Source organism: Oncorhynchus mykiss, chromosome 14, assembly GCF_057628025.1.
Source record: "Oncorhynchus mykiss isolate SJ-2025 chromosome 14, ASM5762802v1, whole genome shotgun sequence".
In the NCBI taxonomy this organism is placed as follows: domain Eukaryota; kingdom Metazoa; phylum Chordata; class Actinopteri; order Salmoniformes; family Salmonidae; genus Oncorhynchus; species Oncorhynchus mykiss.
The window spans coordinates 6,219,817-6,226,963 of record NC_143035.1 but is presented as its reverse complement, the minus strand read 5'-3'; the positions used below and the strand labels follow the sequence as shown (position 1 = coordinate 6,226,963).

At 44.6% G+C, this 7,147-nt stretch overlaps 1 pseudogene; it reads left to right on the top strand.

Annotated features, from left to right (window-relative positions):
- The first annotated feature begins 734 nt into the window (after positions 1 to 734).
- Positions 735 to 6,260, top strand: LOC149978256 (uncharacterized; annotated as a pseudogene).
- The last annotated feature ends 887 nt before the right edge of the window (positions 6,261 to 7,147 follow it).

Genomic DNA, 7,147 nt, shown 5'->3' with positions numbered 1-7,147 from the left:
TGATGTCTTCACTATTGTTCTACAATGTAAAAAATAGTACACATTTTGACTGGTACTGTATATAACATTAACAAACGGGTAGCCTATACAATTCTCACAACGACACAATAAATGCGCACGATTTGTCTGGAGACAGAAACATGCCTTCATTGCGTCTTTGCCACACACCCATTCCCTCCTTCTTGTCAGATTAAAAAACAATAATAATAATTATACTCAATACACACATCCTAATTTTTACAACATTACCAAACAGAGTGCTCGGTTCTAGGGCCTCTCCTCTTCTCTCTATACACCAAGTCACTTGGCTCCGTCCTATCCTCACATGGTCTCTCCTATTCATTTACCATAGCTCAGCATTCAACACCATAGTACCCTCCAAGCTCATCATTAAGCTTGAGGCCCTGGGTCTGAACACTGCCCTGTGCAACTGGGTCCTGGACTTCCTGACTGGCCACCACCAGGTGGTGAAGGTAGGAAACAACACCTCCACTTCGCTGATCCTCAACACTGGGGCCCCACAAGGGTGTGTGCTCAGCCCCCTCCAGGACTCCTTGTTTCCCCATGACTGCATGGCCACTCACGCCTCAAACTCAGCCATCAAGTTTGCAGACGACACAACAGTAGTATGCTTGACTACCAACAATGACAATACAGCCTACAGGGAGGTGAGGACTTTGGGAGTGTGATGCCAGGAAAATAACCTCTAACTCAACATCAACAAAGCATAGAAGATGACCGTTGACTTCAGGAAACAGCAGAGGGAACACTCCTTTATCCACATCGGCAGAACCGCAGTGGAGAAGGTGGAAAACTTCAACTTCCTTGACGTACACATCTTTGACAAGCTGAAATGGTCCACCCACACAGACAGTGTGGTTAAGAAGGAGCAACAGTGCCTCTTCAACCTCAGGACGCTGAAGAAATTTGTATTGGCACCTAAATCCCTCACAAACTTTTACAGATGAACAATTGAGAGCATCTTGTCGGGCTGCATCACTGCCTGGTACAGAACTGCACCGCCCGCATCCACAGGGCTCTCCAGAGATCTGGAGAGCATCTTGTCGGTCTGCCCAACACCGGGGGCAAACTACCTTCCCTCCAGGACACCTACAGCACCCAATGTCACAGGAAGGCCAAAAAGATAATCAAGGACAACAACCAACCGAGCCACTGCCTGTTCACCTCGCTATCATCCAGATTTCTATTTTATTTAACTAGGCAAGTCAATTAAGAACAAATTCTTATTTTCAATGACGGGCTAGGAACAGTGGGTTAACTGCCTGTTCAGGGGCAGAACGACAGATTTGTACCTTGTCAGCTCGGGGGTTTGAATTTGAAACCTTCCGGTTACTAGTCCAATGCTCTAACCACTAGGCTACCCTGCCGCCCGATGGTGATGGCTCAGTACAGGTGCATCAAAGCTGGGAGCAGGAGACTGAAAAACAGCTTCTATCTCAAAGCCATCAGACTGTTAAATAACCATCACTAGCACATTAGAGGCTGCTGCCTATATACACTGCTCAAAAAAATAAAGGGAACACTTAAACAACACAATATAACTCCAAGTCAATCACACTTGTGTGAAATTGAACTGTCCACTTAGGAAGCAACACTGATTGACAATACATTTCACATGCTGTTGTGCAAATGGAATAGACAACAGGTGGAAATTGTAGGCAATTAGCAAGACACCCCAAATAAAGGAGTGGTTCTGCAGGTGGTGACCACAGACCACTTCTCAGTTCCTATGCTTCCTGGCTGATGTTTTGGTCACTTTTGAATGCTGGCGGTGCTTTCACTCTAGTGGTAGCATGAGACGGAGTCTACAACCCACACAAGTGGCTCAGGTAGTGCAGCTCATCCAGGATGGCACATCAATGCTAGCTGTGGAAAGAAGGTTTGCTGTGTCTGTCAGCGTAGTGTCCAGTGCATGGAGGCGCTACCAGGAGACAGGCCAGTACATCAGGAGACGTGGAGGAGGCCGTAGGAGGGCAACAACCCAGCAGCAGGACCGCTACCTCCGCCTTTGTGCAAGGAGGAACACTGCCAGAGCCCTGCAAAATGACCTCCAGCAGGCTACAAATGTGCATGTGTCTGTTCAAACGGTCAGAAACAGACTCCATGAGGGTGGTATGAGGGCCCGATGTCCACAGGTGGGGTTTGTGCTTACAGCCCAACACCGTGCAGGACGTTTGGCATTTGCTAGAGAACACCAAGATTGGCAAATTTGCCACTGGCGCCCTGTGCTCTTCACAGATGAAAGCAGGTTCACACTTAGCACATGTGACAGACGTGACTGAGTCTGGAGACGCCGTGGAGAACGTTCTGCTGCCTGCAACATCCTCCAGCATGACCGGTTTGGCGGTTGGTCAGTCATGGTGTGGGGTGGCATTTATTTGGGGGGCCGCACAGCCAGAGGTAGCCTGACTGCCATTAGGTACCGAGATGAGATCCTCAGACCCCTTGTGAGACCATATGCTGGTGCAGTTGGCCCTGGGTTCCTCCTAATGCAAGACAACACTAGACCTCATGTGGCTGGAGTGTGTCAGCAGTTCCTGCAAGAGGAAGGCATTGATGCTATGGACTGGCCCGCCCGTTCCCCAGACCTGAATCCAATTGAGCACATCTGGGACATCATGTCTCGCTCCATCCACCAATGCCATGTTGCACCACAGACTGTCCAGGAGTTGGTGGATGCTTTAGTCCAGGTCTGGGAGGAGATCCTCAGGAGACCATCCGCCACCTCATCAGGAGCATGCCCAGGCGTTGTAGGGAGGTCATACAGGCACGTGGAGGCCACACACACTACTGAGCCTCATTTTGACTTGTTTTAAGGACATTACATCAAAGTTGGATCAGCCTGTAGTGTGATTTTCCACTTTAATTTTGAGTGTGACTCCAAATCCAGACCTCCATAAATTGATACATTTGATTTCCATTGATAATTTTTGTGTGATTTTGTTGCCAGTGTGACAGGTTAAAGGAAGTATTCATAGCCTGTTATACATTAAAAAGTATTAGTGAGTTCATAGTATGTGAGGATCTTAAAACATCTAAGGTTAAAAAGATGCATGCAGTATTAGTTCATAGAGATTGATAACATTCATATAATTGTATTAAGTTAAAATCCGTCAAGCGTACAAAGGGTACGAATTGTGAGAGTAATGTGTAAACGTTATATTGATTACTTTATTTTGTGGTGCCTAAAAGTGTTAATCTGTGATCTACGAAATGCTCTTAATCTATGAGCCTGAGATCGATTGCTCTGGTCTCCACCCATATTCCTGGGGAAATCGCCGTCTTTTCTCATTCAACTAAAAGTTAAATTGAGAAAACAACACCGTATCACTCTCGTGGTTATTTCTCCCCTGTTTTCAGGGGCGTAACATCAGCACATTCAACTATGTAAAGAAAAAAGTATTTAATACGAATATTTCATTCATTCAGATCTAGGATGTGTTATTTTAGTGTTCCCTTTATTTTTTTGAGCAGTGTACATAGACTTGAAATCACTGGCCACTTTAAAAATGGAACACTAGTCACTTTAAAAATGCTTACATATTTTGCATTACTCATCTCATATGGACAGCTGAATTTGGACGTTTACATATTCTTAGGTTGGAGTCATTAAAACTAGGTTTTCAACCACTCCACAAATTTCTTGTTAGCAAACTATAGTTTTGGCTTGTCGGTTAGGACATCTACTTTGTGCATGACAATTAATTTTTCCAGCAATTGTTTACAGACAGATTATTTCACTTATATTTCACTGTATCACAATTCCAGTGGGTTAGAAGTTTACATACACTAAATTGACTAATTTTAAACAGCTTAGAAAATTATGTCATGGCTTTATACGTTTCTAAATGACATAATTTGAGTCAATTGGAGGTGTACCTGTGAATGTATTTCAAGGCTTACCTTCAAACTCAGTGCCTCTTTGCTTGGCATCATGGGAAAATCTAAAGAAATCAGCCAAGACTGCAGAAAAAAATTATAGACCTTCACAAGTCTGGTTCATCCTTGGGAGCAATTTCCAAGTGCCTGAAGGTACCACGTTCATCTGTACAAACAACAGTACGCAGGTATAAACACCATGGGACCATGCATCCGCCATACCGCTCAGGAAGGAGATGCCTGTTGTCTCCTAGAGATGAAAGTACTTTGGTGCGAAAAGTGCAAATCAATCACAGAACAACAGCAAAGGACCTTGTGAAGATGCTGGAGGAAACAGGTACAAGCTGGCTTGCAAGCCGAAGAACACCATCCCAACCGTGAAGAATGGGGGTGGCAGCATCATGCTGTGGGGATGCTTTGCTGCAGGAGGGACTGGTGCACTTCACAAATAGATGCCATCATCAGTTAGGAAAATTATTTGGAAATTTTGAAGCAACATCTCAAGACATCAGTCAGGAAGTTAAAGCTTGGTCTCAAATGTGTCTTCCAAATGGTCAATGACTCTAAGCATACTTCCAGTTGTGTCAAAATAAAATTTTTATTTTATTATTATTTTTATTTCACCTTTATTTAACCAGGTAAGCCAGTTGAGAACACGTTCTCATTTACAACTGCAACCTGGCCAAGATAAAGCAAAGCAGTGCGAGAAAAACAACAATACAGAGTTACACACATGATAAACCAACATACAGTCAATATCACAATTGAAAAATCTGTATACAGTGTGTAAAATGAAGTAAGGAGGAAAGGCAATAAATAGGCCAATCTTGGCGACGTAATTACAATTTAGCAATTTACACTGGAGTCATATATGTGCAGATGAGGATGTGCAAGTAGAAATACTGGTGTGCAAAAGAGCAGAAAAACAAAAACAAATATGGGGATGAGGTAGGTAGTTGGTTGGATGGGCTTTTTACAGATGGCTGTGTTACAGCTGCAGCGATCAGTAAGCTGCTCTGACAGCTGACACTTAAAGTTAGTGAGGGAGATATGTCTCCAACGTTGTTGCAATTCATTACAGTCATTGAGAGCAGAGAACTGGAAGGAAAAGCGGCCAAATGAGGTGTTAGCTTTGGGGGTGACTGGAGTGCGTGCTACGGGTGGGTGTTGCTATGGTGACCAGTGAGCTGAGATAAGGTGGAGCTATACCTAGCGAAGACTTATAGATGACCTGGAGCCATTTCGTTTGGCAACGAATATGTAGCGAGGACCAGCCAACGAGAGCATACAGGTCGCAGTGGTGGATAGTATACGGGGCTTTGGTAACAACACAGTGTCCCAAAAAGGGCCAGATGTATACAGAATGGTGTCGTCTTCGTAGAGGTGGATCAAAGAGTCAGAGCAACATCATTGATATATACAGAGAAAAGAGTCGTCCCGAGAATTGAACCATGTCATTAGGCCCTAATCTATTCTTAAAATAAAATGGTAATCCTAACTGACCTAAAATTTTAACTTGGATTAAATGTCAGGAATTGTGAAAAATTGAGTTTAAATGTATTTGGTGTATATAAACGTCTGACTTCAACTGTATATCTCAGCTTGGATGTCGGCCCACCACCTCAAGGTCAACCCCGAAAAAATTGAACTGCTCTTCCTCCCGGGGAAGGCTCTTGCTCAAAGACCTTTCATCACCTCTCATCAAGGTTGACAACTCCACAGTTTACCCTCCCAGAGTGCAAAGAACCTTTGCGTGACACTGGACAACACCCTGTCGTTCTCTGCAAACATCAAAGCAATGACTCACTCCTGCAGATTCATGCTCTACAACATCCGTAGGGTACAACCCTACATCACACAGGAAGAGGTGAAGGTTCTAATCCTGGTACTTGTCATCTCCCATCTGGACTACTGCATCTCTCTGTTGGCTGGGCTATCCGCTTGTACCATCAAACTCCTGCAACTTTTTAAGAACGCTGCAGCCCGTCTGGATTTCAACCTTCCCAAATTCACCTATGTCACCCCACTCCTCTGCACACTTCACTAGCTTCCAGTCGAAGCGCACATCCATAAAAGACCATGGCGCTTGCCTACGAATCAGTAAGAGGAACTGCCCCTCGCTACCTTCAAGCTATGCTCAAACCCTACACACGAACCCGAGCAATCTGTTCTGCCACCTCTGGTCTCTTGGCCCTCCAACCCCTATAGGAGGTAGCTCCCGCTCAGCCCAGTCCAAGCACTTATCTGTCCTGGTAGCACAATGGTGGAACCAGCTTCCCCCTGAAGCTAGAAGAGCAGAGTCCCTGCCCATCTTCCGAAAGCACCTGAAACCCTACCTCTTCAAAGAGCATCTTAAATAAATCCCCCGCCTCACCAACGTGTAATCCCCCTCCTCACATGATGTGTACGTGTCACGTGACGTGAACGAGTCAGCAGTTTTAATGCCTTACAAAAAACTTGGCTGCATTGACAGTCAATGTTAATTCATAGCAGTATCCTATGGCGCTATGAAGACGTTAGGTGACTTGGTGAGAGGTATCAGTAGCTTCACTAGGTTTAATTTTGGCATGGATCACTCTCCATACGAGATAGCCAAACAGCGCCCATCTGTCTTAATATATGTAGTACAATGTATCTGATCCTGTCTGGCCAGAAATACAGAATTTTTTTTAATGCAACATGGAACAATTTCTACGATTTTACTGGGTTACAGTTCATATTAGGAAATCAATCAATGAAAATAAAGTCAATAGGCCCTAATCTATACATTTCACATGGCAGGGAATATAAATATCCATCTGTTGGCCACAGACACCTTTAACAAAAAAGTAGGGGCGTAGATCAGAAAACCAGTCATTATCTGGTGTGACCACCATTTGCAGCACGACACATCTCCTTCGCATAGGGTTGATCAGCCTGTTGATTGTGGCCTGTGGAATGATGTCCCACTTCTTTTCAATGGATGTGCGAAGTTACTGGATATTTGTGGGAAGTGGAAAATGCTGTTGTACACGTCAATCCAGAGCATCCCAAACCTGCTCAATGGTTGTCATATCTGGTGAGTATGCAGGCCATGGAATATTTGGGACATTTTCAGCTTCCAGGAATTGTGTACAGATCCTTGCGACATGGTGCCGTGCCTCATCATGCTGAGAAATGAGGTGATGGCGGCGGATGAATGGCATGACAATGTGCCACAGAATCTCATCATGGTATATCATGGTATATCTGTGCATTGCCATCGATA